We start from the raw sequence: 7,473 nt of genomic DNA, 5'->3' as shown, positions 1-7,473 counted from the left end.
ATTTGATAGAGGTTTGGAAAAGGTTAAATCCTACTGAGAAAGATTTTTCATTTTATTCTTCGCATCATGATTAATTTTCAAGGATTGATTTTTTTTTACATAGTACATTTTGAAATTACATTTTATTCAACCTAAATATAAGAGTGGAATAGTTTCTGACCATTCATTCTTATTTATTTCTTGTGTTGGGCCAGAAGTCATTCAATCAACTTTTCATTGGGGGTTTAATGCAATGTTACTGAAAAAGCCAGAATTTGTAAAATTTATTAAGGATCAAATTGTTTCTTTTCTAAATTTGAATAGGAACTCAGTTCAGAGTAATTTTACTTCATGGGATGCTTTGAAGGCATTTTTACATGGTCAAATTATTAGTTATGCATCAAAAGAGAGGAAGAAATTTCTGGCAGAGAGTCAGATGTTGGAGCTGATTTGGGAAAAGAATTTTAGAGGAATTGTATGGAAGATATTAAAGCTGCTTTAACTAAATTAAAGTTAAGATATAATACTTTACAAACATCAGTTTGAACGATTGAAAGATCTTAGCAATGTAATTATGAGTTAGGAGCTCATAAAGTTTTAGCATGGGAGTTGAAAATAAGCGTCGAGAACTATCAATGCAGTGTGCAAAGATGACTCAATTAACATAAACCTCAGGAAATCAATGACCAATTTTTATCATTTTACCAGAAATTATATTCTTCTGAGAGAATTTGAGAATATGGTGCTATTGAAGCTTTCTTGTCTGATTTAAATTTGCCAAGATTGGAAGAAGATGATGTGAGGAAACTAAATTCTCCTTTTACTGATTTAGTTATTCAACAAATGCCCAATGGGAAGTCTCCAGGAGATGATGGATTCACTGTTGAATTTGATGTTTTTTTATGAGAATTTGTCTCCTCTATTTATGGATGTCTTTCAACAAGTGATGCTGGAACAAGCTTTACCATATTCGTCTTTGAGTGCAATAATAACGGTTTTCCAAAAAAAACCAGATCCTTTGAATGTAGCTTTGTATAGATCAATTTATTTATTGAATGTAGATTATAAAATAATAGTAAATGTACTGGCAAATAGACTAGCTAAGTATTTGCCTCATTTGGTAACAGATCAGGCTGGTTTTAATACAAATAGATATGCTTCTAATAATAATAGCAGAAGATGAATATAAGATAAATTTATTTCCTGATGATGTTTTAATATATTTAACTAACCCAGAACATTCTTTAATTCACTTGCAGGTTTAAACAATATGGTGTATTGTCAGGATATAAGGTGAATTAGGATAAAAGTGAAATTTTTCTAATTTCTTTTTTTTAATTATATACAATAACATTAAAATCATTTATTCCTATAATTTGAAAAAAAAAGCAAATCCAAAACATTTGTTTATTATTGCAATGAAAAATATGAATTTATAAAGTTAAGGTTCTCAAATCACAAATTTCTGTTTAAAAAAATCTTAGCGGGCTCTTGGTTGTATTACAGAATATACTGAAAATAAGAAAAAGCTGGGCATCAGCATGTTGTACAAACCATATGAAAGATAATTGTTTGATTTTTTTGTTTTTATATAAAATCAGTGATTACAGCTAACGAAACAATAAAGAAATTATACAGATGATTAGGAGTCTTATGCAGTGACAAGCAGTTAGTCTCTCAACCATCCTTATGTCTCTTCCTGATAAACTTCAACCACATCTTAATCCTCCATTCCCAGCTTTAGGTGTTTGCTGATCTGTAATCCGTTGTCCTGCAAACAAAAATCGAAGTGAATTTGGGGGGACACCCTGCCACTGACAGTAGGATTCCTTCAGCTTTCTTAGCTGTGTGATGATTTTCACTTTGAAATGGATCTCACTGTTGACTTGACCTAACTTAATGTATTCTCCATCCTTTTTTTCTCCTGATTGACTGGAAGGCTTTGCCTCCTGATTGGACATCTCAATGTAGGGCAGATGTACTTCAGCAAGAATCTGACCGCCAGTCAATATCAACACTCTCACCAGCCACTTTTGCGCACCAAACCCCAAATATTTCCAATTTCTGATGCATATTATGATTTGTGTAGACAAAAATTACTAAAATTCATTGGACCGATAAAATTAAATATTTGGATATAATGATTGATGTAAATATTCAAATGTGGAGGCACTGGCCCCGCTTGTAATCTACGCAGCAGGGCAACTGGCCATCGGATTTCCCTTTCTTCTCAGCATCGGGCTCAGAAGTTCACACTGGGGGACCACTTGACGCCTAAGTGACATTGGCGCCCCCCCCCCCCCCCACCCAGCGCAATTCACAGCCAGGTCCGGGCTGGAAGTATAAGTCCAGCCCGGCAGCCAGTAATAAACCAGTTTTCTGCTCACTGAGCTCAACCTATCAGGTTGTGTGTTCTTTCAGTAGCAGTGTAGCTGCTGCTACAATTGGTGACCCCAACTGGTTCAAACATCTTTGAACCCAACATGAGCAAACCTGGGATCAGTGTTATAGATGTTAAGCTGCCTGAGTTCTGTATTCAGGAGCCGGAGACCTGGTTCGGCCATGCGGAGGCCCAGTTTCACCTCCACAAGATTTCGTCCAACACGACCAAATTCTACCATGTGGTCGCCGACCTGGACCAGGCCACCACCAAACGTGTGCTGCACCTCACTCAACACCCGCCCGCCAAAGACAAATACAAAGACTATCAAGCGAGTTCTCACTGGATCCCTCGGACTATCCAGGTGCCAGCATGCTGCTCGACGCCTTGGGGGACAGGTTCCCGGTGGAGTTGATGGACGAGATGCTCACAGTCATGGGTGATCACACCAACTGCCCACTCTTTGAGCGAATTTTTATCGACCATCTGCCCGATGACATCCAACCGTTACTGGCGCAAGAGAGCTTTACTGACCCGAGGAAGGTTGCTCAGAAGGCCCAAGTGCTAAGGCTAGAGCGATTCTTGGAGGGCTCGGTGGTCCAGCATGTCACGAGGCACAGGCATGACCACACCAAGCTTGCCCCTAACGCTATGGAAGAACACCCGGCTCCTGCAGGGGCCACCAAGAGCATAACCAGGGGCATGGCATCCGCTCCGGGCCTCCACTACCACCAGCGTTGGGGAGCCAAGTCTTTGAATTGTCATCAGCCCTGCTCGTTCCAGGGAAACGAGCAGGCCAGCCGCTGGCCAAGGACAAGGCCTCCTCCCTGCAGGACTCAGTCAGCGGCTGGTGCTTCCTTGTTGATACTGGTCAGCATCATCCTGGCGCCCCTGCGTTGACTGTCGATGGCTCAACAAGGCGACAGTTCCTGACCGTTACCCCATCTCTTACACCCAGGACTTTATGGCCAACCTTCATGGTTCACCTGGTGCGCGCGTATCACCAAATTCTGGTGCAACCTGAGGACATACCCAAGATGGCCATCATCAATCCCTTCAGCTTATTTGAATTCCTTCGCTTGCTGTTCAGGCTAAAGAATGCCGCTCAGACTTTCCAGCTCCTCATGGACTCAGTAGGCAGGGACCTGGATTTCATCTTAATTTACTTGGACGACATCCTCATTGCCAGCAGGGACTGCGTGCAACACAAGACCTACCTGTGCACCCTCTTCTTCCGGCTGGGCAACTTTGGCTTCACCATCAACCCAGCCAAGTGGCAGTTCAGGAAAGAGTCCATGCAGTTCATGGGCCATACCATCACGGCTGAAGGAGCCACACTCGCCGCTACGAAGGTCACCACTATTGAGTTACCGTGCCCGGACAATCTCAAGGGGCTGCAGGAGTTTGCGGGTATGGTCAACTTCTATAACCGATTCATCCGAAGAGCCGCGTGCATTATGCAGCCGCTATTCGCCCTCATCACAGCCAAGCACAAAATGCTCACCTGGACCCCAAAGGCCTGTAGTGCATTCGAGCCCACCAAGATCGCCCTAATGAAGGCTACTATGCTCGCCCACCCGTGCACTGACATGCATACTGCATTCTCTGTCAATGCCTCTGCCACAGCCTTCGACACTGTCCTGGAGCAACAGGTGGATGGACAATGGAATCCACTGGCATTCTTCAGCTAGCTTCTCCACCCACCAGAGGGCAGTATAGCGCCTTTGACTGTGAGTTATTGGGCGTATACCTGGCGGTGCGGCATTTCCGCTATTTCTTGGAGGGGAAGACTTTTACCATCTTCATTGATCATAAACCCCTCACTCAGGCACTCGCAATGGCAAAGGATTCCTGGTCAACCTGCCAACAGCATCACTTCTCCTTCGTGTCGGAGTTTACCACCAACATTCAGCACAAGGAGGGAAAGGACAACGTGGTCACTGTTGCACTCTCGCAACTGGCCATCTGCGCGCTGATGCCTAGCGTTGACTTTGACCAGCTTGCCTGGGACCAAAAGTCCGATGAGGTGACGCGACCCTTCAAGACTGCTCTCACGGGCCTGTGGTTCCGAGACCTCCCGACTCCTAGCGGCGAAGGCACCATCCTGTGTGATGTCTCCATGGGCATCCTGCGGCCCGAAGTTCCCCAGTAATGGCGCAGGCAAATCTTCCATCACATCCATGACCTTTCGTACGCGTCCATCAGGTTCATGGTCCGAATGGTGGCAGAGTGGTTCATCTGGCATGAACCATTTTCAGTCAATTCCTTGTTTACTTCCTAAATCTTTTTCCCAAGATTTAAGTAAAGTAGTATGAGAGTTTTTATGGAGGGGAAGTTAGCTAGAGTAGCATTACATAAATTGAGTTGGAAATATGCTTTGGAATGTTTACAACTGCCTCATTTTCAAAAATTTCTATGAAGCTGCCCAATTAATATTTATTAATCATATGTTGGATATTTCGTATCCTCCTACTCTTACCCACATTTCTTTATATTTAAGTGGAATCCTATTTTATTACAGGGATATAATGTACCAATTTTAAAACATTTGTTAGAGATTTGGACTAAAACAAATTTATTGCTAAATTATCACTCCAGGGTCCAATGTATCAAAATAAATTGATTCCTTTTTTGTTGAATAATAGATTTTTAAAAGATTGGCAGATTAAGGGAAAAAAATTGTCAAGAGTTTGTTTTGAACAAGGTAAATTTTTATATTTTAATCAAAAGGGAGAAATTTGGAATTTCAGTGAATTCTTTATTTGTTTATTATCAGCTTAGAGCATTAGTGAAGGATAATTTCGGAAGAGAGATGAAAATTCCTAGGTTAATGAAATTTGAGTACTTGATTTCTCATTCATTAAAAAAAGCTTTTATTTCTGATATGTACACATTGTTGCAAGATACAATGGATAAAATAAATTTAGATCAATTAGAACTAAATGGGAAAGTGATTTGATTTGTCATATGGGGAGACTATGTGTCATGATGGAGTGACTAAATTGCTTAATTTAAGATATAGTATGGTTAATTATAACTTTTTGCATGAATTGTATCTGACCCCTGAAAAACTGAAAAAGTATGGATTTAGTAATTCAGAAGTGTGTTTTAGATGTGGAGTTTTGCTGGAACATTTTTATACTCAGTTTGGTTTTATGTTAAGGTTTTGGCAAAGAATTAGGGAATTTCTCCAAAAATTGTTTAAATTTTTATGAGTTCCAAAAATTTTCTTGTTGGGTAGTATTGTCCTACTTACTGATTCGGGGTTTGCTAAGTTTCAGTCAACTTTTCTTCATCTAGCATTGGTGGTAGCATGTAAATGTGTAGCTATTTCATGGAAGGATGAGGTTGAGGTGAATTTGTTGGCATAATGAGTTAAGGTCTTGTATTTGTAAGGAGAAAATAACATACAATTTGTATGATGATAATGATTTTTTTAATTAAGATGTGGACACCTTATTTGAATTGTATGGGTTTAGTAATATTTAAAAGGGCTGTATAAGTTTTTTTAAATTGCTCTTTGTATGCTCCCCTGCTGGGTATGCTGAGGGTGAGGGTGGAGGGGTAGTTGTAGTTTGTTTTTGTTTCTTATATTTTGTATTAGTTTTTTTAAAAATCTTAAATAAAGTTGGGGAAAAATAAAGAAAGGGGAGGTTTGGCCTGGTAGGAAATAGGTGAAACAAGGTTGAGTTGTGGATAGGACAAAGAAGGGTAAGAGGGCAGTGGATGAAAACTGACGAGCAAAAAAATTAAAATCTGGGAAAAGGCAGGAAAGCTAGGTCAAGTTATGCTAATGTAGAGAAAACCAAGGGATAACTAACAGCAACAATTGCTATTTTAGACAGAGAAAGGAGTTAAACAATTCTGTACCCATCAGGAAAGAGGTAGAGGTGCCACAAGATTCACCAGCAGGTTCAGGAACAGCTGCTACCCCTCCACCTTCAGACACCTCAACAACAGATTCATCCACCCAGTCGGGGCCAGAAAATCTTGCCATCAGAGCAGACTTTAGGTGTTTGTGGAACCTCTCTACCAACCCATTAGATTGTGGGTGGTAGACCATGGTGTGGAGCATTGTTACCCCTAAAAGCCTTGCCAGCTGCGACCATAGTGCGGAGGTAAATTGGGTGCCTCTCGCTCGTGATGTGCGCTGGCACACCAAAATGAGACATCCACTGGCTGACTAGGTCTCTAGCACAGGTCTCTATTGATGCCTTGAGGACCGGGATGGCTTCCGGCCACCTGGTTGCTGTCTATTATGGTAAACAGGTACTGTGAATCCCTGCAAGGGGCCCACGACATCCATGTGGATACGCTGGAACCTTCGCGTTGCTGAGTCGAAATGTTGAACAGGGGCCTGCGTGTGCCTGTGGACTTTAAACATCTGGCACCTGATGCAGTTGCGGGTTAGCACTGCCACCTCCTTCTTGAGGCCATGCCAGAAAAATTGCTGTACCACCATATGCACTATGGTCTATACTGAGGGGTGGGTGAGATCGTAGATAGAGCTGACGACCCTAGTCCTCTTCTCCTGTGGGACTACCGGGCACGGTGAGCTGATGGAGGTATCGCAGAGCAGCGGCTAAGCAGAGTCAGGAAGCTGAATATTCTCAAGCTGGAGACCTGAAATAGCGGTCAGGAGAGCTTGAGTTTTGATATTGTGCTGCTGGGACTGTGCTAGTTGCACATAGTCAAGTCCAGGAGCTAGCATGCTGGTGGCAAGGTGGGAGAACACATCCGTGATTACATTGTCATTGCCCACCTGGTGCCAGATGTCTGTAGTGAATTCGGACTCATGGGACAGGTGGCACAGGTGAGGGGCTTGTGATTGGTAAAAAGAGTGAAAGTTCTGCCCTCCAAGAAGTAACGGAAGTGGCGGATGGCCAAGTATAGTGCCAGGAGCTCCTGGTCAAAAGCACTGTATTTAAGCTCCAGTGGCTGCAACTGCTTACTGAAACAGGCTCCACTGCCCATCCAGCCACTGTTCCAGTACTTCCCATACTGCTGTGGCAGAAACGTCAACTGAGAGCGCCGTGTGTGCTACCAGGCGTGGGTGGACCATTAAAGTCACTTCTGCAAGGGCCTGTTCTGATGCAGAGAAGGCCTTATCTGCC

At 42.6% G+C, this 7,473-nt stretch overlaps 1 pseudogene; it reads right to left on the bottom strand.

The window, feature by feature from the left end:
- Nucleotides 1-1,361: 1,361 nt before the first annotated feature.
- LOC138750158 (small ubiquitin-related modifier 1 pseudogene) lies at nt 1,362-2,255 on the bottom strand (annotated as a pseudogene).
- Nucleotides 2,256-7,473: the final 5,218 nt, after the last annotated feature.

Source organism: Narcine bancroftii, assembly GCF_036971445.1.
Source record: "Narcine bancroftii isolate sNarBan1 chromosome 12 unlocalized genomic scaffold, sNarBan1.hap1 SUPER_12_unloc_2, whole genome shotgun sequence".
Lineage (NCBI taxonomy): Eukaryota > Metazoa > Chordata > Chondrichthyes > Torpediniformes > Narcinidae > Narcine > Narcine bancroftii.
Note: the sequence above shows the minus strand (reverse complement) of the source record. Positions and strands in the feature narration are given on the sequence as shown.